Source organism: Rhinolophus ferrumequinum, chromosome 22 (assembly GCF_004115265.2).
Source record: "Rhinolophus ferrumequinum isolate MPI-CBG mRhiFer1 chromosome 22, mRhiFer1_v1.p, whole genome shotgun sequence".
In the NCBI taxonomy this organism is placed as follows: Eukaryota; Metazoa; Chordata; class Mammalia; order Chiroptera; family Rhinolophidae; genus Rhinolophus; species Rhinolophus ferrumequinum.
In genome coordinates, this window is record NC_046305.1 from 21,668,077 (window position 1) to 21,692,410 (window position 24,334).

The 24,334-nt window shown below is 37.1% G+C and overlaps 1 pseudogene; it reads right to left on the bottom strand.

The window, feature by feature from the left end:
• Window positions 1-1,272: 1,272 nt before the first annotated feature.
• Window positions 1,273-1,994, bottom strand: LOC117015363 (40S ribosomal protein S10-like; annotated as a pseudogene).
• Window positions 1,995-24,334: the final 22,340 nt, after the last annotated feature.

Here is a 24,334-nt window from a genome sequence, read left to right on the forward strand (position 1 = left end):
TTCCCATATGTGGATATTCTAGCTGATGACCTGGTACAGTAAGAAACGGATCCATCGTGTTGTGTGAAGGTAATTAAAGATTGAAATAGGAAGAGAATAAACATAATCAGAATAATTCTTATTTCTCTTCCATTTTCTTCAGCAATTCTTTTCCTTAAGACTTGTCACTTACCCCACTATACATAGCACAGTAATAGCTAAGAGAAAAACTAAACATGGAGCATTCTAGAGTTTTTTTAATTCATTTAGCTCAAGTGGTAGTTAGCCTTCTTGCCACCTAAAGCTTTAGAGATTGCATGAGCTCTAAAAAAGAAAATAAAAAAGAGAGCAAGTAGCACAGACATTAATGTATTACCTTACACTTCCTTTCCGTTGTATTTCCTGAGCCTTTCATGCAAGCTGAAGGGCCACCTTCACTTCTCTTCCTTTTCCTCTCTAAATATGATGTGCTCCTATATATTCTCTGCTATAACTTCTCATTGATCAGTGAAGTTATTTCTATTAGCTGAAAGCTTAGAGCAGTACACTGTGGTTTGTTGACCCAATTACAACACAGCATAATACTGGCCTGTCAGTGTGAAGGAGTGAACAGAATTTCCAAACATACAGACCAATTTAACTCAGAAATGTTCAACAAGTACATACTTCGTAGGATACAAACTACAGTAGCTAACCATTGTTATTCAAAAGAAAGAAGTACATTGTGTTGTTCTAGGTAGGACTACCTGATTATATTTAAAACCCTTTTCACAGCTGGATGGTCCCATGATAATGACAAGTGACAGTTATACAATAATTTTCACTTAAAGGTCAAAAAATATGCCACAAACCTTTTAAATGACATAATATATCACACATAAATAAACCAGCTACCTATCATGTACAAAGCAGGAGGCAACTTGTAGAAAGCCTCAAGAATGTACATATGTAGGAAGGAAACTGAATTCTACACGTAAGAAAATACACTGCTGATCTTAGTTAGATGAGAAAAATCATTTTCTGCAAAAAAGTCATTCAAATCTCCTTAGTTTATATAATTGCTTAAATTCATCAAATACAAGCATGTCAAACATAATTCTTTGTATAAAAGTAGATACTCAATAAATTTTTGTTAAATGAATAAATAATAGGTTTATATAAAATCATGTAATAGGTTTATATAAAATCATTTTATAAAATCGTAATAGGTTTGGGTTCATGGATCCTTTATAGTAGTAGTTCTTTTTATTTTCTCGCCACAAGTTTATTCAACACCTAATAATCGCTGGTGCTTTACTGAGGTGGTTGACCATGTCCACAGCCAAATCCATCTCCCAGCTGGTATTCGATTGTTGACCCAGACCCAGCCTCTGCTTTCTTGTTGGCACCAGAATGCACAGTGCTCTGTCTGTAGGTGTCTCTGTCAGCTTCCCCTCGTGTGAGTGTTGCAGTTTGCTCGCCCTCCAGACATTTGGGCCTTGGCCTGCCCGTCTCAGACCCGCTGTGGCGCAAAGTGGCAGGCACGATTGCCGGGGAGGAGTAGGTAAGTAAGGGGATAGGCAGTGGAGATAATCACAAACATACTGGATACCCTCGTTGGTAAGGCACCAGTAGAAATGTTTCCAGGCATAGGGTAGCCGGTTAACTCAGTTGGTTAGAGCGCGATGCTCTTAACAACAAGGTTGCCAGTTCGATCCCTACATGGGCCACTGTGAGCTGCGCCCTTCACAACTAGGTTGAAATAACAACTTGACTTGGAGCTGATGGGTCCTGGAAAAACACACTTAAAATAAATGAAAGTTTAAAAAAAAAAAATGTCTCCAGGCCAACTGTTCCTTCCCACAGCCTCTGATTTGAGAGACTACATGGCTTTCATGACATACGTGAAGATCAGGCGCATTCTTGTCTGCCAGCTCAGGGTGGTTAGGCCTGTGAGGATCCTTCATGGCCACCATCACTCCCCCCTTATAAAGGAGCTCATAAATGGCAATCCGGTTCTTCTTGGGCATTCACATCTCTATGGCTTCTGCGTCTGGGTCCAGAGCTGGAAAAGCTGTATTAGTAGTCCTTAAACTTTGATGTGTTCATCTACACGACACTGAGATAAAATGCCATTGATGATGCCATTGATGATTGTGATAAAGAGAAACATAAAAGAACTCTTTAAGAAACTTAAAGAATTCTTTATCTAGAATCATATCTCTCAAGCACATTTCTCATTATCATCTTCCCAATTTTTTTTCCCAATATAGAATTTCTCTTTGCTTAACTATATACTGTTATGAATAAAAGGGAAACATTTCCATAGAGTTTAGTATAGTATGATATGCCATACTTTGACATACAAAAAAAATTTGTGTTTTTACTTTAAGGTAAAGCAATTTATTAAAGAAATTACGGAACATCGTTTGAGGATTCAGAAAGATGGGCCACAACAAACGATTATAATATGATGATTTATAAGAGTACAATTTCTTAGTTTTACATGATATGCTAAGGTTTGGAAGTAAAGACTCTAAGCATAATATATGTTTCTATTACTATACTATCTACCTCATCTGGAAAAGTTTTTATTTCATGAAAATGCTCATTGAATTAAAAAAAAATCAGCTTAGAAAAATACTTGTTAGTAACTTCTTAAGCAATCCAATTTCTCTCCTAGAACAATATGCACAGATATTTTGCTTAGTTTTCAATAGAAAAGATGATATAAAAATAATAGATATGCTATTAGGACTGTTGCTACTTCTACCATTTTCTGTCTACTGCATCTCATTGTTATCAGTTTACATGGGAAAAATATGTACTTCCAGATGCTAAGCCTTTTTTCCCTCTTCCCACAGACTCCTTCCCCAACCAAATTATACTTGGCTTAATTTATTCCTATATCACTAAATATTCATCAAATTTAGCTTAAGAGGTGGAATTTGTACGTAGGATAAAATCAGAGAACTATAAAGAAATTGAAAATCTACCTAGGAAGCGTTAAGACTCTTAGTGTTGGCACCCCAAAATAAAGCCCTCCATATTTTGATATACTAGCTACCTATATTATTTAACCTGGCTCTTTATTTAAAAATATGATTAAAGAGGCAAAGATCTCTAGACATTTTAAAAGGACAAAAGTAAACAACTGGATAAATGATCCCATGGGAAACTCAGTGCGTTCCAAAAAGATACTACAAGCCATTAAGCAAAGGCTGTGATTGAAAGAAAAAAGAGAGAGAAATCCAAGAACAAGGAAGACTTATTGAAATTTTAAAATATGGTTGTTATGCAAAGGGATGGAAATGACATCAGGACTTTGGAAAACAGTTTGGCAGTTTTATAAAAAGTTAAACACACACCTACCATATGATCTAGTCATACCTCTGCTAGGTATTTGTCCAAGAGAAAAGAAAGCATATGTCCATGAATATTCACAGCAGTTTTATTTGCCAGAAACTGAAACAACCAAAATGGTCATCAATAGGTGAATGGATAAGCAAACTATGGTATATCTATACAATGCAATAATACTTAGCAATTAAAAAGAATGAACTATTGATACACACAACATCATGGATAAATCTCAAAGTAATTATGCTAAGTGAAAGAAATCAGAGAGAAAGAAGAATACATACTATACGGTTACATTTATATAAAAGTCTAAAATATGCAAATGACATAATCTATAGTGATGGAAATCAAATGAGTGGTTATCTGGGGGGAAAGGGGAAAGATGATCTAGGGAAGGGCAGGAGGGAGAGATTATAAAAGGGCAGAAGAAAGCTTTTGGTGGTGATAGATATGTTCCTTTTCTTGATTGTGGTGGTGGTTTCATGAGTGTATACATGTGTCAAAACTTATCAAATCATACACTTTAAATATAAAAAAATAATTATGTCAATTACATTTCAATTATAATTATATGTAAATTATGTCTCAATAAAACTGTTTGGACAAAAAAGTAAGAACAGAATATGAAGGAAATAAAAAGAAGAGCTAGAAGAGAAAAAAGGAAAATGAATGGCGAATATGAGAAAAAATTAAAATTCATAGATCAATCTTGGAAGTCTAGTGTTTAGGTTATAGGAGTTCCAGAGGGAAAGAACAGAGAATATGGAGCACAGATGGTTAAAGAAACAATGGAAAAATATTTTCCAGATCTAAAGAAAGCCTCTGGACTTCAAGTGGAAGGAGACCTCCGAGAGCAAAGTAAGATGAATGAATAAAAACCCACATCTTGGGCGGCCAGATGGCTCACTTGACTGGAGCACGAGCTCTGGGCAGCAGGGTTGCTGGTTCGATTCCCACATGGGCCAGTGGGCTGCGCCCTGGTTAACTAGATTGAAGACAGCAACTTGAGCTGAGCTGCCTCTGAGCTGCCAAGGGGAGCTGGATAACTCAGTTGGTTAGAGCGCGAGCTCTGAACAACAGGGTTGCCGGTTCGACTCCCAAAGGGGATGGTGGGCTGCACTCCCCCACAACTAGATTGAAAACAGTGCCTGGCCTTGGAGCTGAGATGGGCCCTCCACAACTAAGATTGAAGGAAAACAACTTGATGGGTCCTGAGAAAAACACACTGTTCCCCAATAAAGTCCTGGAAATACGCACTGGTTCCCCTTCCCCAATAAAATCTTTTAAAAAACACCCCACATCTAGATACATCCCATCAAGATTCAGAATGTCAAGAAGAATAGTGAAAATTCTTAAAATTTCCAGAGATGGAAAAAAGTAAAATCAAAACAAAGATGTCAATTCCAAAAATAATGAGAATCAAATCGGCACCAGAAATATCAACAACAAACTAGATGTTAGAAAAGAATGATCTCACTTATTTGCGGATTCTAAAGAAAAGAATAAGTGAATGAACTAATCAGAAACAGTTTGGGAGACAATGAGGAAAAACTGAGGGTTGCTAGATGGGCGGGAGGGGTGTGGGGGTGGGGGGGAGGGGGAGGGGATTGGAGGGCAATCGGTGACCATAGGATGGCCACGGGCTTGAAAATTAATCTGGGGAACGTAATTTGGTGGTTACCAGAAGGTAAAGGGGTTGGGGGATGGGGGATGAGGGTGAGGGGGATCAAATGTATGGTGATGGAAGGGGAGCTGACTCTGGGTGGTGAACACACAATGTGATTTATGGATGATGTGATACAGAATTGCACACCTGAAATCTATGTAATTTTACTAACAATTGTCACCCCAATAAATTAAAAATAAATTTTAAAAAAAAAGAGAAAAGAATGGAGCAATGCCCACGAAACCCTGAAGAAAACATGATGAGACTCGAATTACATGTAAATCAAACTTAGTCAAGAATGAAGACAAAATTCAGTTATTTAAAGTATATAATTTTATATAATTTATATAATTTAATATAATTTAGTAATAATAGTATATAATTTAATAAAATATATAATTTTAAAAGAAAAAATTTAAAAATATCTACTCTCGTGCACATTTGATTTTTTTAAATTTGACTTGATGATATAGCCCAACAAAATGAGAACAGAATCCAAGGAAGAGGGAGATATGGATCCAAGAAATAGTGAATCTAACCAATGACTACAATGAAAAAAAATCATAGATGACAGTTGGGCAGCAGGCCTAGAAAGCAACAAATTCAAATTAGAAAAGAAAGTCTGAAGAACATGTTCAGGAAAAAAAAAAGTCTTTCCATTCAACAACAAAGTTGGAAGATTTTACTGTTGTCATGGAAAAGGAATATATTTCTTCTCTCAGTAGAAAAAAGAAAGGCAATGGGATATTGTAGAGTGGGAAAGCCATCTGGTCCACATATGAAGCAAATTAAATATAGCATGATTTTGAGTAGTTGTCAGAGTTTAAGGCAATAAAATCCATTTGACCTTGACACTTGGAATAGTCTCTTTGGCGCAGCACTGATTTAGCATATAGTACTACATTTTCCAGTTTAAGATTCTAATCATACAACTTGGATCACAGTAAATAATATTTACTTAATCATAATATTATAAATACCATTTACTTGTTCTAAAGTGTTAGAAAAAGTATGAGATCTTTACTGTAAAAAAACAGAATGTAAATGTTACCAATCCTGACGACATCAAAGTAAGGACATAGCTATCAGAGGCTAAGAAATGAAGCAAAGGGATGAGAGATAAAGAATAGTTTAGGAACGGTAATTTCTCTCATCTCACCTAATGAAGAATTAGAAGTCACTTTTTAAAAATTGATGGAATATAAATAGAAGTTTTATATATTTTAATTGATATAAATGAATAGAAGAATATATACATACCTTCTTCTACTTTATAAGTATATATATATTCTTCACCTATATCTATCTATTATCTACCTATCTATCTATCAATCATCTATCTATCTATCTATCTATCTATCTATCTATCTATCTATCATCTATCTACCAGCTATCTATTTGGAGAGAGCAAAAGGAGAAGAGGTGGGAAATAGTATGTATGAGCCAAATTTTTCTTCCTTTATAACCTGGAGTCAATAGGTTTATAACCTGGAGTCCAATATAACCTGGAGTCTAAACTTATAAATCAAAAATATAATTCTAAGTATATTCTTCAGAACTATGGTGATAATTGCAAGAACAAAACAGAAACATGAAGAAGCAGCTTACCTCTTGGAAATATGTGAGGTATATAGAAAGTCTCAATTAGAAAGTGAGTGTTTTTGTTTTATGCCATTCTATACCTGAGTATGTTTTATTTTTATGAAAAACAAAAACATTAAGTTAAGTGGCTCCCACTTCCACTGCCCTCGGAACAAAATCCATACTTACAAAGTTCTTAACAATCTAGTTCCAATTACCTTTTCAAGCTTGTCTCCCAAAGTTCATACATCTGATCACCTCACTTTTTCCTGCATGTGCCCTGTTTTCACTACTTCGTGCATGTCTTTTGCACATGAATATCTTTGTCTTGAGATAGAAGATAGGGGTCTTCTTTGCCAGGGAAATTTCTATTCATCTTCTAAGAATACAATCAGCAAGAAATCATAAAAGAAGAAAGATAAATCCGACTACATTAAAATGTAAAACTTCTGTATGGAAGAAAGGCACTGTAAACAAAGTTTAAAGATGAATACAAATTGGAAAAAGAAATATTTGCAGCATATATGACAATGGGTTGAAAGGCAGTAGAGGAAGTGGTTAGAGCATGGACTCCAGAGCCAAAATGCCCACCTAAAAACTGGCTCTACCACTTCACAGCTGCAAGATCTTGGGCAAGTTATTTAACTTGCATGTGCCTCAGTTTCTTCATCTATAAAATGAGAATAATAATTGTACCAACTTTATAGAATGTTTTTCAGGAATAAATTAGTACATGTGAAGCATTTAGAGCAACACCTGGAATATGCTAAGTGGCATATAAGTTTTAGATATTATTATATTGCTGAGAATTTTAAGGAACATTTGAAATCAATAAGAAAACAATATGTTAGCATTCACTAGAAAAGGGTTGGTAGATACGAAGAGTCAATTACGTACTAATGGGCCATATAATATGTCTGTGAAATTGCTCTTTTACCATTTATAAAAGCAATGGGAGTTAAAACAAATGAGACCTCCTTTAAATGTCAGATTGGCAGACGTTTAAATGATTAGCAGTGCTTACTTTTGGCAAAAATACAGGAAAGGAGCATGTGGGGAAGGGAAGGGGAGTGGCAGGGATAAACTGGTATAACATTTCTGGAGACCAATCTGGCAATATTAATGAAAATGAAAGATACATAGTATATTTTTGAACCAGCCATTCTAGCTTTATGAATTTTTCCGAAATAAATAAGTTGGCAAGACTACCTTTCTTTGTTTAGAACACTAAACAATTAAAAAGGACCTAAATGTCCATCAATAAGAATCAGTTACATAAATTAGGATTCATCCCTATAGCAGAATGTCATGCATTTATCCCAAATGGATAAGTAGAGCCACATTGACTGACATACAAAGACATTTATGATATATTAGGATTTCTTTTTGTAAAATCTAGCATTTGGAGGGCTTGCTCTCCACCAGGCAATTTAATTGCAACATTTCATTTAATTCTCATCACAACTCTGTAAGTTATATCATGTCTTTGGATCAGTATTACAAATAAAGAAACGAAAATTCATAACCATCTGGTGACTTACCAAGGTCATAACGCAAACCCAAGCCCACTAACGCTGAAGCCCACGTTCTTGACGTCAATGCCACAGTTCATATGCTCTGAGCCTATTTATTTCATATGAGAAACACATGTTGTGATTTCACGTATCAACTTGACTGCACCACGGGGTGCACAGATATTTGCTCAAATATTATTCTGGGTGTGTCTGTGTGGGTGTTTCTGGATGAAATTAACGTTTGAATTGTTGGACTGAGTAAAGCAGATTGTCCACCCTGATCATATGTAGTTGCAAATTTTTAAGTCTTTTGTAATCTAAGGAATAACATAAGACATCCCATTGTGATTTGTTGCATTCCTGTCATAATGAGGGAGGCTAACCATCTCTCCAACTTTTCTTCACAATTTGTGTTTATTTTTCCCTTAAATCTTAACAACCTTACCATTTTTCATTTTTAAAAGCATTTTAAAATAGTTTTGCTATTGATTTATGTCAGCTTTCAGTATAATAAGGAAATTAGTCCTAATCTAAATTACATATAGTGAATATTTTACCCAGTTCGTCTTTCCTCTTTTACCTTTGTAGGTGATATATTTTTTTTGTCTAACAATATTTTTTCAATTTTTATGTGAGTAAATGTGTATATAGTATGTACTTTGAGGGTTTTATAGACCTGATGTTTAAAATTCTAATTTACATAATTTATTTTCTTTTGAAGTGGACATGCTTGGGCTTAAATATATCATCAAAATTCATTATGTCTCTGTTTTAGGCAGTATTTGGTTGTTTCCTTGTCTTCAACTTTTGCTATACGCATTTAACTTTCACTTTTTACTTTTTTAATAATTTGGTAAGTTTATACCACTTTTTTTGGTTATTTGGGTTGCTACCATACTGTCTTAAAGAAATACTTATAGCTCTTTTACAATTATTTACCTATTTACAAAATGAAGCACCATCGATAGACTCTGTTTTGAAAATCAGTTCACTTACGCGTCTATCTCTCTCTTGCCCCATTCCTCAGTTCTAAAATTGCTGTTAAGCTCAGTGGTTTTTTCCTATCTCATTAAATTACTATTTTACTATTATATGACATTTATTTCAAGGTTAAACATGTACATTCTTTCCTATAACCATCATTCCTACATTTAAAGTTATTTAATAATAATTACTGATCTTTTTATGTTACAGCTTTCCCATTTCTAACACATTATTTCAGGGCCTGGCATCTTTATAATTAAGTTCATTAAGAGAATCAGTTGTTAATATATACAGATTTGCTGAGATTCCTGGAAACTGGCTTTTGCCAACCAAATTCACAAAATCAGAATACTGTTCTAAGAAAAGAAAAAAAAAGTATCAACCACACAAGATATTCTTGTACCACAATTTTCATTTTCTTCCATAGAAAAATCTACATATGTAAGCCTGAAGCTTACTTGATGAGTTTCAACTCAATCCACTAAAAGTATTTCAGTGAACTTAATGGCTGAGAATCTACTGTACATGCAGATGCCATATTTGTTGGCTTCGTCTAATCAGCTAAAGACCTGAACAGAACAAAAAGGCTGAGGAAGAGGGAATTCCTCTTGCCTGACAGCCTTGAGCTGGGATAGCAATCTTTTCTTGCCTTTGTCTCTTGGTTCTGTTTCTTTGGAGAATCCTGATTAACACATATGACATAAAACATTTTTAAGGCACAGGAATGTTGGATGGATATATACCGAACTGTTAACAGTTATTTCCTCTGGGGGCCATAAGCATGGAATAGACTTTCATTTTCATTTTATCAATCTGTGGTCTTTAAATTTTTCACAATTAACAAGGATAGCACTTAAAATTAAAAGCATATAATTATATTTTGAAAATAAATTTTCAAATTGCTCCTCCCCCTCTCTGTGATGCCTTCCAATCCTTTTCCAACCCAAATCAGAGGTAAGAACTCTCCTAATATTTTGCATTTACATATATAATAAAATTTAGAGTTTCTCCTCATAATTGAAAGGGCCCTAGACTGAATCCTAAATGAGCGCACACAGAGACTTTGTTTCATTCCTCTTCCTGGTCCCCTTTCTCCGAGAAGGCTAAAATGGGGAGTTCCTCAAATAGATTTGGTTTGAGCTAGACAGGGCAACCTAACCTGTGGGAGGAGGTATGTATCCAACCCACTTTTGCCTGTGCCCTCCTTCTCTTTGTTTTCCTGGAAAGGGTTTTACTGCTCGCTGTTAGGGAGCATTCTCTTTTGATCTAGCTTCCTTTTATGTCTGAGGCATAGTTATGTAATCAGAGCCAAAGCTCTTTATTTTCTCCAAATTTCCTACGTAGGGCTTTTCTTTTGGTGCTGGTCACTGGGGAGTCATTTAATGTTCTAAGCTATATCTCTGCAGAATGGGAGAATCTGGATTCAGGGGCTAATTTGAAAGAAAAATTTAGACGATGATACTAAAGATCCACAGTCCAAAGGAAACCCCTATGTATAAACCCCTTCAAATTATGGGCTAAGGTTGAATTGGTATGCTTCTCTCTCCCTCTTTACTAAATGGGGAGATCCAGGAAAAAACCCAGTCTTGTGTTCTGAACTCCCTTACCCTGACCATATTCCACGTAATGACTGTCATTTTCCCCAGTGTGTATTAAATAACAGTATATGCTCCCATGGTTGTTTGTACAGAATATACAAAACTTTGTTTGTAGTTAAAATGGCCAATACCTGTACTAGCCTACCTGATCTATATTCTCGGATCATCCAAAGCAGTAAACCAGAGAGGGGACTGGATAAGAACTCTATCCGGAATACACTTGTACAAACAGGGGTTCAGTGCCTCCTTAACCTTTGCACCCTAGACATTTTGCTTACCTTGCCCTTAGTCTTGGCCCTGGGTCCTGCCATCTCTAGCCTCCCTGGGTCACAGCAATGGGTGAGGATCCCAGTAGAAATAAATCTTTTCCACTTCTGGTGCCAAGCCCACAGTGGTTCCTTATTAATAACAATGTATTTAATTTATGAGAAGTCTTCCATAAAGTCCTCCAATAAATGAATGAAAACAGAATAGAAAAGACCTAGGCTAGAAGCAGTACAAGTGGAAAGGACCCAGAGGTTTCACTGAGAGTAAGTTTAATTGTCACATATAGGGGACCTACTAAAATTATTAATGTGATTTTAGACTGAAATTTTAGATGCTTATTGTCTATCACAAAGAAGGCAATAATCCTACTCTTCTCTGCCCTGGTAGTAATTACCTGCAGTAGCTCAGCAGCAAGATATTTTTAATTATATTCTATGAAAAAAGGTTAAAAAGCTCATAATGTTTAGTCTGAAAAAGAAATGACTCAAGGACTCCATGAGAACTGTTTTCAAATGTTTGAATGGTTTCCAGATGAAAAGGGATCAGACTTATTCTGTATGACCAGAAAAAGGGTTAGAGCCAAAACTAGTGGGTGGCAGTTTCACTGAAATGGATCTTGTGATAAACGCTGGTGCCCAGATTATTATCGTTACAGATAATCCCTCTTGGTTTAGTGTGTAAAATAATTGGATTTTTTAACCACAGTAAGCCAGATTGTAATCATACCCTACACGTAAGCTCTTTTGGAACAGAATTATGCTAATAGGCCTAGTCAACAAAAACATTAGAGGGATGGCCGATTTGGGAAGCTGCCATCCCTCCTTCCTTCCATTCCTTTCCCCTTTTACTCACTTGGCTTTTTTTTTTTTTCTTTTCTGTTTATTTTCTTTTTTCCCCCTTTTTCACCCTGTGTTGGTAGAGGCACTTAGGATAATTAAAGATGATGACATTTTCTTAGGTGGGCTTTCTTCTTGCCACAAGACTCTTCCTAGAACCCACCCCATACTTTCTCCATCCCTTCCTCTCCCACAGTCCAGCTTTCCAGTAGCCTTCATTTTATTCCAGCCACTGGCTAGCAAAATCCTAAGGACCACACGCTGGTTTTGTCACATAGACCTGATCTTAGATTTTGCGCCCCCCTCATCTTTCTCTATCTCACCTCTCCCTCCTCTTCATTTATACTTTTGCTTTAATCCCCAAAGATTCACCTCTGATCTCCTTAAGGTCAAGAAGCTAAAGTGGAACACAACCAATGCTCATATTGAGACTTTCCACCTCTGAGATTCCATGATTCTAAGACAAGCTTGAGGGGAGGTGGGGGGCAGGGAATAAACATGGAGCGCATGAAGGATTTTTGCAAGATACAAAAGTTGCATTAGGGAACAGTGTGAGTCATATTAGAAGGTTCTGAATGTCTTCTGGAGAATTTGGAGAATTTGACTCCCCCAAAATCTTATAGTGCTTTTAGGAAGAAAGTGATACGTTCACGATGTTCTGTTCAGAAAATTATAAGACGGAGCATAGGATTAGTTGAAGTAGTTTGAGACTAAAGGTAGAAACTAACTAGAAGAACCTTTGGTAGTCCAAGAATAAGATAATGAAGTAGGGAGGATGACAGCTGTTGTGGGAATGGAAAGAAAGAGTCGGCTTGGAGAGGCGTTGGAGAAGGATTTTGACAACACTTAATGTACTAGACATTATTGTTTTATCTGTCCAGAAAAATCTACCCCTTCTTTCGAGGAGCTGCCCATCTCCTACACCAGCCATATGATTCTGGAGAGGACTGAGTGCAGCCGTGAGAATTCTCAGTTGACTAAGGGCCCCAGTTGTTGCACTTTGAAAGCCATCTCCATGGTTGCACTGAGACCACACCTCCCACAGGCTGCTCCTGCCAGTGATTGGATAGGACAGGAATACCAAGGCAGATCAGTTTCTAGGAGACAAGGGACTCCTTTTTCAGCAAACTTTGGCTCAAGAACTACCCAATAGCCGCGCTGAACCTTCCATAGACTGCACAGTAATCTAGGCCCCACCCACTCTCTCTCCTTCCCTCAGGGTCAGACTGCACAATGTTCTGATGGCTTCCCAACCAGTTCTGGCTCTCTCTTTTTCACACAGGCATTTCCCCAAATAAAATCCTTAATAGTTTAATCCTGTTTTGGCGTCTGCTTCTTAGAGAACAAGGACTAATACAACTGTCAATCCCAAACCTAGCACAATATCCCACTAGCCACAGTGATTGTTCCAAGGAATAGACACGTGACCCAAGCTGGACCAATAAGAATATGTCCCTGACACTGTCTGAATTTAAACTGGGGGCCATACTCAGTTTTTCTTTATGCACATGGAGCTGTAGACAGGTGATATCAAGTCTTCTACAGGTGTCCCAGTCTTGTGGAAAATATCCAGAAATCATAGCTATCATCCAGGTAGAAAGACCCACATTCTAGTGGCACCAGTTTGCTGGTTCCAGTTCTGGAGGTTCCTAGACCTGTTCTACTTCCTGTAGCTATTTCTTTGATTCTGTGAACTACTCCTGGATCCTTCCAGCAAATTCCCTTTTTTCCTTAAGCTAATTGAAGTTTCAAACTCCATCACTTGCAACCAAAAGAATCCTAACTAATATTTATGGTGACCAAATAGATATAGAATTAAGTATAAGAAAAGAACCCCACAAAATTAGTTCTAATGTTATAAGCATAAGAGACCAAAATATGGTACTATGCAAAGTAATATGGAGATTAGAAACATTTCACGGGAAATGATTGAATCTCAACAGGATACCCAATAAAAGTGTGCTGTACGTTATTAAGGTTAATAAAAGATTGAACCTGAGTGAGAGGTCTCAGGAATAAGATACTGATACAGATACAGCATGACTTACTACTTGAAACTCGAATGTAAAATAAGTTTACCAAGGCAGTATATTGGGCTTTTGCCGGTGTAATGAGAGGATAATTTCCTGTATCTTTATTTTGTATCCTTGTACATAACCTCTGTGAAATTGTTACCAACATACACAGCCTTCATTAGTGTAATTTGGTAACTAGTTCAAATTAACTATATTTTTATTTGTTGTAACAAAGGTTAAACAAGGTTAAAGCCAAAATAATGGTTAAACAACACAAACAATAGTGTGTACTATAAATGTTGTCTGTGGAGCTAGGTAAAGCCAAGTCATAATTACTTTAAATAATAATTGCATATAAAACTGTGAATGAAGAGCAAGAAGAAAATAATCTACTGATGTGTCATTACAACCAATATTCTTAAGAAAAAAAAACAACTAAGAAAAGGAGGACATTGAATCCTAACTCGCCATAAAACTAAGTCAACAATAGATTAAGGTTTTTAAAATTTACCTCCATGAATCCCATTACTGAGTCATGTAATAGCATTATCTTGCACTTGCCTTCATAAATGTAAGTCAAATGCCATTGTTATAGCAGTGATACATTCAAGGACACAGAGAATTCAAAATGTATGTGACTTCTCTTTAATAAAAGATAAGGAACCTCTTTCTCAGAAAATTGATTAGACCAGTAGGTGATGAGGTAGCTGTGATAATTATGAAATTGTGCCATGCCCGCATTGATCTGAATTCTCAATTTGAATTTTTCACTAAGAACCTTTGGCAGCAACCTCATAAACACTTGCCAAGAAGAGTTTACCCTGGTAGCCATCCAAACTAGTGAGTTCAGCAAAGTGTCCCCCCAAAGATTTTAAACACCTAAATCTTTTTTAAAAAATGTCTCCCTTAATGAATCCATATGTCTTCTTGACTCCTGAAATAAAATCAGATTTTTTTATTTTTACTTATTTATTTTTTTTTACATAGCATAAAAAAGCTTTCTCTACAGGTGTTTCTCAAAGTGTGGTCCTTAATACTACATTAGTACCATCTGGGATTTGTTAAAAACACAAATTCCCGGGCTCCATTTCACATCAAATGAATCAGAACCTTTGGAGGGTAGGGCCTGAGGATCCATGGTTTTAAAAATCACTCCCTCCAAGTGATTCTCATGTAAAGCAAAGCTTTACTGCATAGAGACTGATTTCAAATGCAGAATACTTTCCCCTCTATCGATGATTTTAAGTTTAGGAATCTTAACACATACTAAAGGTTTTCAAGTATAAAAACAAAGAATAGTTCCTCAATGTTTCAATAAGAAACACCAGAGAAAACAAATCTTTTGGGCTATCTTCCTATTCCATGAGACATCTCCCGTTCTCTGAGAACAGGTTACCGGCGGTGAGTCATGTCTACATAGTACCTTAATCATTGGGCTTTCAAAGAATCTGAGGCCCGTGTTTTAAAACTGCTTATATCATACCTGTGAACAGGAGAATTCCATTCATTGTTTCAAGAGAGATGACATAGCCCTGATTGATTTAGACTAATCAGTCTGGACCTGGAAGTAGGGTCAGGTTTCACATGTTCACATGGGGGGAGTGGTGTATAACCAAACCGAAAATGGTAATGTTAAGAGGAGGAAGAAGAGACTGTGTAGCCAGTAAACATGAGGACACTGGGTTTTTTTAGTTCAATTTTCCTGGAAAGTCTCCTCAAATCTGTAGAGTGAAGAGCAGTATAAATACATACATACACAAATATACACATAAATATGATTGGAGGGTCTTAAACACAGTTCAAGGACTCAATGCAGTTTAGGCAAGTTACTTATGTGTACGAAGGTACTACTTATCAGCCATACCTAGTTGCTATGTGGCATATTAACAATAATCATATTAATTTAATTAATCATGCTAATTTAATTAATTACGTTGCTATGGAGCCTATTAACAAGTAATCATATTGATCTTATGATTATGTATACATTTCATTACCCAAATACGTGCTCAGTCTTCTCAGTTTCCTACTCTTGTAGAATAGCTACCTTTCCACCTCTTTCTGAATGTTAGAGAAGATGCTGGATGGCAAAAACACTCCCTTGACCACTGTGTCTCCGTTTAAAATTATATTTGCTGCTCAGTGCTCCTTGTCACCCCTTCCTTCCTCCCCCTTGTTCAGTGTCTTTCCTGTGCTGTCCACAAAGACAAGAAAATGAGAGGTTATTGTGAAGAGAAATGTGGAGGCATGGGAAAGAGAAAAATCAAGAAACTATTACTTGGAGGTTATTTATAATCAAATTTGAAGTGGAAAACTGCAGGGCATATAATCATGTTATAAATAAACCCATGTAAAATATTTCCAAACAAATGCAGACTACATAAAAATATACAGACTAGACTGTTTCACAGCACTTTTTTAAGGCCTAATAAATGACTACCAATAATATCATACAATGATATTATTAAGCATGATAATTATCATTATATGCGTATCTAGGATTGAACTGAGACTTCTTCTTAGTCATTGATTTTTAAGTGACATACCAAATATTCCTCATCCTCAATTTCTTCAGATGACCAAATTTTTAACAGCTAAAGATTTAGTAGCTATGAACTTTTATCTCCCCAAACAAATGTAGTTATAATTTAAAATGATATTAAAATAAGCCAAAAATAGTCACTTCTCTTGGATGAAAAATTTCTCAAGGACATTTATTATACCTCATTGCTTGAAGTATAAGCTACGCTATTATTGAAGATAATTATACCTCTTTGTATAAATTTCCTCTCATTACAAACTAATGGAGGATATTCGATCAAAATGGCGGTGTGAGGAGAGCCTCTGTAAATCTCCCCTGGAATTTATAACAAATTGAAAAACTATAGCTCCAGAAAGGACTCCCTGCACAGCAGACAGGCAAGACGAAGAGGCACACTACTGAGTTCACCTAAAGGTGGGCAAATTGCACGAGCAGGGGAGGAGGGAAGGGAGAAGTGCTGAGACAGAGCTGTGCGGGCGAAGGACGCAGACCTAGCTCAGTGCTCCAAGCTCGCTGCATCCCAGAACTACTGCAGCTGCGAGAAAGCGAAGAACTCAGACTGCTAGGGCTCCGCTTATGGCCCACAGGGCTGGGGGGGCAGCATATGACACGGCTGAACCCAATGCTCACGGCAGAGACCTTGGAGCAAAGACTGAGGGAAGAAGGCTGAAAACGGTGGTTTAAGCCCTCACTGCCAAGCAGAGAACGGAAGCCTTAGGCACTGAGACTAGCCGCCCCCTCCCTACCCTCCCAGAGCCCGCCCCGCCCCCACCTGCCTGGTGCTAGAAGCGGAAGAGTAGCAGTGTCAGATCAAAAGAACAGAATATTTGCAGTTCTGAGAACTGTGGTCTGCAGACACAGATTCGCAGCCCAACTAGTTCCAGCCAAGGGGATGGAACTGTGGAAACAGGACCGGCTGTGGTGGTGGTCGCCACCATTGCTCTGGGCCAATTCTCACAACTCACCCCGCCCCTGTCCCCACCTATCTAGGCAGATCCCTGCAGGAGTAAACAGAACTGCTGAAACACACGGGCTCTGAATCTGGTGCACGAAGAGCTTTGGAACTTCAAAAGCTCTCTACATCCCCACAGGGATGCGGTGCCCTATGACCCAAGCGAACTGTTAACAGATGAGAAGCTCACCTTCAAGGGAATCAATCCCCCCATTGTGTGAGAAGCTGGGATAGTGCAGAGGAAACATAGCACTACCGTGTGAGAGAGAAAAAAAGGCTGCAGTCAGAGAGAAAATAAAACATTCTACAAACACATATTGGAAAACAAAAGAAAAACCTCTCCCTATTAACCTGTTGCAGAAGCCACTCATGTAGATGTCTAGGAAGAGAAATAATAAATCATTAATTGCCATGAAATACCAAGGCAAGAAGAGCACTCAGAAAGAAAGTGAAAAGTCTCCAGAAAAGGAACTTAAAGATATGGAAATATGTGACTTAAATGGCAGAGAATTCAAGATTGCAGTTCTGAAAAAACTCAATGAGATGCAAGAAAACACAGAAAGGCAGTTTAATGAACTCCGAAACACAATCAAAGAACAACACGAGCATTTTACGAAAGAGATTAAATTTTAAAAAAGAACCAAATAGAATTTCTGGAGATTAAGAACTCAATAGAAGAAATTAAGAATGACATAGCCACCTTAGGTAGTAGAGTTAACCAGATGGAGGAAAGAATCAGTGACATCAAAGATAGAAACCTAGTCATTGATTTTTAATGATGGATGGAAGGATGGAAATATAAAGAGACTTGAGACTTAAAAGAAATGAAAGAACTCTACAAGAACTTTCTGACTCCATCAGAAAGAGCAATATAAGAATAACGGGCATACCAGAAGGAGAAGAAAGAGAGAAGGGAACAGAGAATATATTCAAAGAAATTGTCCATGAGAACTTCCCAAACTTGTGGACAGAACTGGACCATCGAATCCAAGAAGCAAATAGAACACCTAATTACCTTGATCCCAACAGGCCTTCTCCAAGGCACATTGTATTGAAGGTGTCTAAAATCAACGACAAAGAAAGAATCCTCAAGGCAGCCAGGGAAAAGAAGACAGTAACCTATAAAGGGAAGCCCATTAGATTATCATCAGATTTTTCAGCAGAAACTCTACAAGCCAGGAGGGAGTGGAATCAAATATTCAAACTATTGAAAGAGAGAAATTATGAGCCAAGAATAATATACCCAGCAAAGATATCCTTTAGATATGAAGGAGGAATAAAGACCTTTCCAGACATACAGAAGCTGAGGGAATTTTCTAACACATGACCTGCACTACAAGAAATACTAAAGGAGGCTATTTGACCACCATCAACAGGGACAATTTGTGGCAACCAAAACATAAAAAGGGGGAGAGTAAAGGCCTGATCCGGAATATCGGAATGGAGAAAGTAAGCGTGCTGAAGAAAATGGAATACTCTAAAGATCAAACTTTCTTTTACATAAACTTAAGGGTAACTACTCAAAAAAAATCCAGAACTGAAATATATACTGTAATAAAAGAAGAAACAGAGGGAAACATCATAGAATACCACCATACAGAAATAATAGACAACAACAAAAAGCAAAGAAACAATGGAGACACAGCCTTACCAGAAAACTAAAGATAGAATGACAGAAAATCCTCACATATCAATAATCACCCTAAATGTAAAATGGACTGAACTCACCAATAAAAAGGCACAGAGTAGCAGATTGGATCAAAAAACTAAACCCAACCATATGCTGTCTCCAAGAGACACATCTCAGATACAAGGACAAGCATAGACTCAAGTGAAAAGGTGGAAATTGACACTCCAAGCAAATGGTATCCAGTGAAAATCAGGTGTAGCATACTGATATCAGATTGTAACAGACTTCAGGGTGAAAAGGTAACAAGAGACAAAGATGGACATTTCATAATGGTAAAGGGGACTATACAACAAGAAGACAAAACAGTCATCAATATTTATGCCCCCAATCAGGGAGCACTGAAATATACCAAGCAATTACTAACAGAACTAAGGGAGAAATTGACCAAAATAAAATTATATTAGGGGACTTAAATACATCATTGACAGCTTTGGATAGATCATCCAAACAGAAAATAAATAACGAAATAGCAGCCCTAAATGACACACTAGATGAAATGGACATAATTGACCTATATAGAGCAGTTCATCCTAAAACATCAGACTATACATTTTTTTCTAGTGTACATGGAACATTCTCAAGGATAGACCATACATTGGGACATAAAATCAGCCTAAGCAGATTTAAGAAGATTGAAATCATACCAAGTATATTCTCTGATCACAAGGCTTTGAAATTGGATATCAACTGCAAAAAGAGAGCAGGAAAAAAACACAAATACATGGAGATTAAACAACATACTTTTAAAGAACGACTGGGTCAAAGAAGAAATTAGAGGAGAGATCAAGAGATACATAGAAACAAATGAGAATGAAAATACATCCTACCAAAATTTTTGGAATGCAGCGAAAGCAGTTTTAAGAGGGAAATTTATATCATTACAGGCCTATCTCAAGAAACAAGAAAAATCCCAAATAAATAATGTCATGTTACACCTTAAAAACTAGAAAAAGAAGAACAAATGAAACCCAGTGTCACCAGAAGAAAGGAAATAACAAAAATCAGAGCAGAACTAAATGAAATAGAGAACAAAAAGACAATAGAAAAATTAATGTGACAAAGAGCTGGTTCTTTGAAAAGATTAACAAAATTGACAAACCCTTGGCTAGACTCACTACGATAAAAAGAGAGAAGACACTAATTAACAAAATCAGAAATGAAAATGAAAAAGTTATCACGGATGCCACAGAAATACAAAGGATCATCCAAGAATACTATGAAGGGCTATATGCCACCAAATTCAATTACTAGAAGAAATGGACAAGTTCTTAGAAACATATAGCCTTCCTAGGCTGAACCATGAAGAACTGGAAATCTAAACAGACCGATCACCAGTAACGAAATTGAATCAATCATCCAAAACTTTCCAAAAAGCAAAAGTCCTGGACCAGATGGCTTCACTAGTGAATTCGGCCAAATCTTCAAAGAGAATCTAATACCAATCCTGCTCAAACTCTTCCAAAAAATTGAAGAAGAGACAGTACTCCCTAACTCATTTTATGAGGCCAACATTACCCTGATACCAAAACCTGGTAAGGACAGCACAAAAAAAGAAAACTACATACCAATATCTCTGATGAATACAGATGCAAAACTCCTAAACAAAATTCTAGCAAATCGAATACAACAATGCATTAAAAAGATTATTCATCACGACCAAATGGGGTTCATCCCCAGGGCAGAAGGATGGTTCCACATCCGCAAATCCATCAATGTGATACATCACAAATAAAGGACAAAAATCATATGATTATATCAATTGATGCAGAAAAAGCATTTGACAAGATACAACATCCATTTATGATTAAAACACTTAATAAAATAGGTATAGAAGGAAATACCTTAACATAATAAAGGCCATATATGACAAACCTCAGCTAATCTCATAAATAACGGTGAAAACTGAAGCCCTTTGCTCTACGTTGAGGAACATGACGGGACTGTCCCCTATCACCTCTGCTTTTCAACATAGTGTTGGAAGTACTCACCAGAGCAATCGGGCAAGAGAAAGAAATAAAAGGCATCCAAATTGGGAATGAAGAAGTTAAATTGTCACTCTTTGCAATGACATGATGCTATATATAGAAAACCCTAAGACTCCACCAAAAGCTATTAGAAACAATCAACGAATACAGTAAAGTTGCCGGCTACAAATCAACGTACAAAAGTCCATTGCATTCCTATATACTAACAATGAAATCTCAGAAAAAGAAATAAATAAAAAATTCCTTTGCAATTGCAGCAAAAAGAATAAAATACCTAGGAATAAACTTAACCAAGGATGTGAAAGACCTATGTGCTGAAAACTACAAGACATTTTAAAAGAAATTGAAGAAGACACAAAGAAATGGAAAGACATTCCGTGTTCATGGATTGGAAGAATCAACATAGTTAAAATGGCCATATTACCCAAAGCAATATACAGATTCAATGCAATCCCCATCAAAATCCCAATGGCATTTTTTAAAGAAATAGAACAAAAAATCATCAGATTTGTTTGGAACCACAAAGACCCCGAATAGACAAAACAATCTTAGAAAAAAGAACAATGCTGGAGGTATCACACTCCCTGACTTTAGCTTGTATTACAGGGCTACAATAATCAAAACAGCATGGTATTGGCAGAAAAACACACACGTAGACCAATGGAATAGAATTGCGAACTCAGAAATAAAACCACGTAAATATGGACAGATAATTTTTGACAAAGAAGCAAAAAACATACAATGGAGAAAAGATAATAAATGGTGCTGGCAGAATTGGAAAGCCACGTGCAAAAGAATGAAACTGGACTGCTATCTGTCACCATGTACCAAAATTAATTCAAAATGGATCAAAGATTTAAGCATAAGACCTGAAACAATAAACTACATAGAAGAAAACATAGGTACTAAACCTATGGACATTGGGTTCAAAGAGTGTTTTATGAATTTGACTCCAAAGGCAAGGGAAGTAAAAGCTAAAATAAATGAATGGGACTATATCAAACTTAAAAGCTTCTGCACAGCAAAAGAAACTAACAACAAAATAAAGAGGCAACCAACTGAATGGGAGAAGATTTTTGCAAACAGTGTCTCCGATAAGGGGCTAATATCCAAAATATACAAGGAACTCATGAAACTCAACAACAAAAACCAAACAACCCAATTGAAAAATGGGCAGACGACCTTAAGAGACATTTCTCCACAGAGGACATACAAATAGCAAATAGACATATGAAAAAATGCTCAACATCACTAATCATCAGAGAAATGCAAATAAAAACCACAATGAGATATCACCTCACCCCAGTCAGAATGGCTACCATGAACAAGACAAATAGTAACAAGTGTTGGAGAGGCTGTGGAGAAAAAGGAACCCTCATTCACTGTTGGTGGGAATGCAGACTGGTGCAGCCGCTATGGAAGGCAGTGTGGAGGTTCCTCAAACAATTACGAATAGAATTACCGTATGACCCAGCAATCCCTCTCCTGGGTATCTACCCAAAAAAATCTGAAAACATTTATTCATAAAGACACGTGTGCTCCAATGTCCATTGCAGCTTTATTTACGGTGGCCAAGACATGGAAACAACCAAAATGTCCTTCGATAGGTAAATGGATAAAGAAGTTGTGGTATATATACACAATGGAATACTATTCGGCGATAAGAAAAGATGAAATAGGACCATTTGTGACAACATGGATGGATCTTGAGATTATGATGCTAAGTGAAATAAGTCAGACAGAAAAAGCAGAGAACCATATGGTTTCACTGATGTGTGGCATCGTAAACCAAAAACAACAAAAGAACAAGACAAACAAATGAGAAACAAAAACTCATAGACACAGACAATAGTTTAGTGGTTACCAGAGGTAAGGGGGTGGAGGGGTGGTAGATGAGGGTAAGGGGGATCGAATATATGGTGATGGAAGGAGAACTGACTCTGGGTGGTGAACACACAATGGGATTTATAGATGATGTAATACAGAATTGTACACCTGAAATCTATGTAACTTTACTAACAATTGTCACCCAATAAACTTTAATTAAAAAAAACTAATTGAATATTGTTTCAAAACTGCAGGATATAATTTTCATGACATTTATGAACACTTACATTTATTTGTAAACTAAGAAAATTAGTTCTTGAATAAGCCTTTGAAAAACTCAGGTAGCAACTTTTGAGACTACATAATGTTATGGGAGATGACTATTTTTATTCATTACCATTTTTAGGTTTTTAATAATTTTAAATGATTCCTTCTCACAAAAGTTAATGTTTTTCTCTGTAACATCAATTGAAAATAAATAGCAATTGTATCCATTATTTTCCCTTTTAGTTACAGAATTATCAGCAGTGGAAAAGAGAAAGAAGACATGTTCTGTAGTGCCCGTTTGGCATATGCATTCTGGACTGGCCCCAGGGGAGCAAGGCAATGTGACTTGTTAGGGCTAAAAGTAAGTGAAAACAGAACAAAAAAATATCCTGAGTACTCCTGGAGTGCAACTACCTACACCCTCTCTGTATTAGGCTATTTTTCAGGAATTGCGATCCTATACTCTGTTTTTATTTTGTTTGGGGTTATGGCACTGCAGTTGCGAGCTGTTCTTGCGGCTGTAGTTTTTCTCATTATTTGCCTCCACCACTCCAAGCTCAATCATAGTGCCCATCTGAATCTCTGCAGACCCTAGAGCCAAGCATCATTCATTTAGTTGGTGTATTGGAAGTACCTGAGGGGAAATTTGAATGGACAGTTGCCTCCAGAAGGTTTATTGAGTGCTCTAAGAAGACCTACCTAGAAGAAACTGAGGAAAGCAGGATTGGGCAGAGGGAGAAAGCGACCCACAATAAGGTAGCTCCTGAGTTCTCAGCTGATCCTACAGGGAACCGGGAGCCCAAATTAAGTCAAGGCAGGGCGGGCCTTTATGTCCCCTCATTCAGCCAATCACTGGCCACGAGCCAGCTTTCGCAAGTGATGTAGCTTTGAATGAGGGAGTTCCCTGCAGCTGAGGGCACTTTCCCTGTGGGGATATGGCTCTGAGACATCAACAGCTGATGTTCCCAGCAGCTGGACGATGGCTGCTTTGATCCTGAAGGCGAACTTTGGGTGGAGCAACAGAGCAATCCAACACGTTTCACTCCTTGCATCCCTCGGGTTCACTTGCTTCCTAGAGTAAGTTGTCCCTGGCAACAGCTTCTCTGAAATTAACAAGGTATCAAGCTGTTCACTAGGTACAAGAAGACACTACGGTATTATGACGTGAGCAGTGGCCGGAAGCACTACCACCCCGTGACTAAGGGAACAAGTGGAAGAGGTGGGAATTGTTAAATCTTAGAAACAAGGGGAGCAGCTCTGAGGAGCTAAAGCTCAGACCTTAAGGAGGAGAC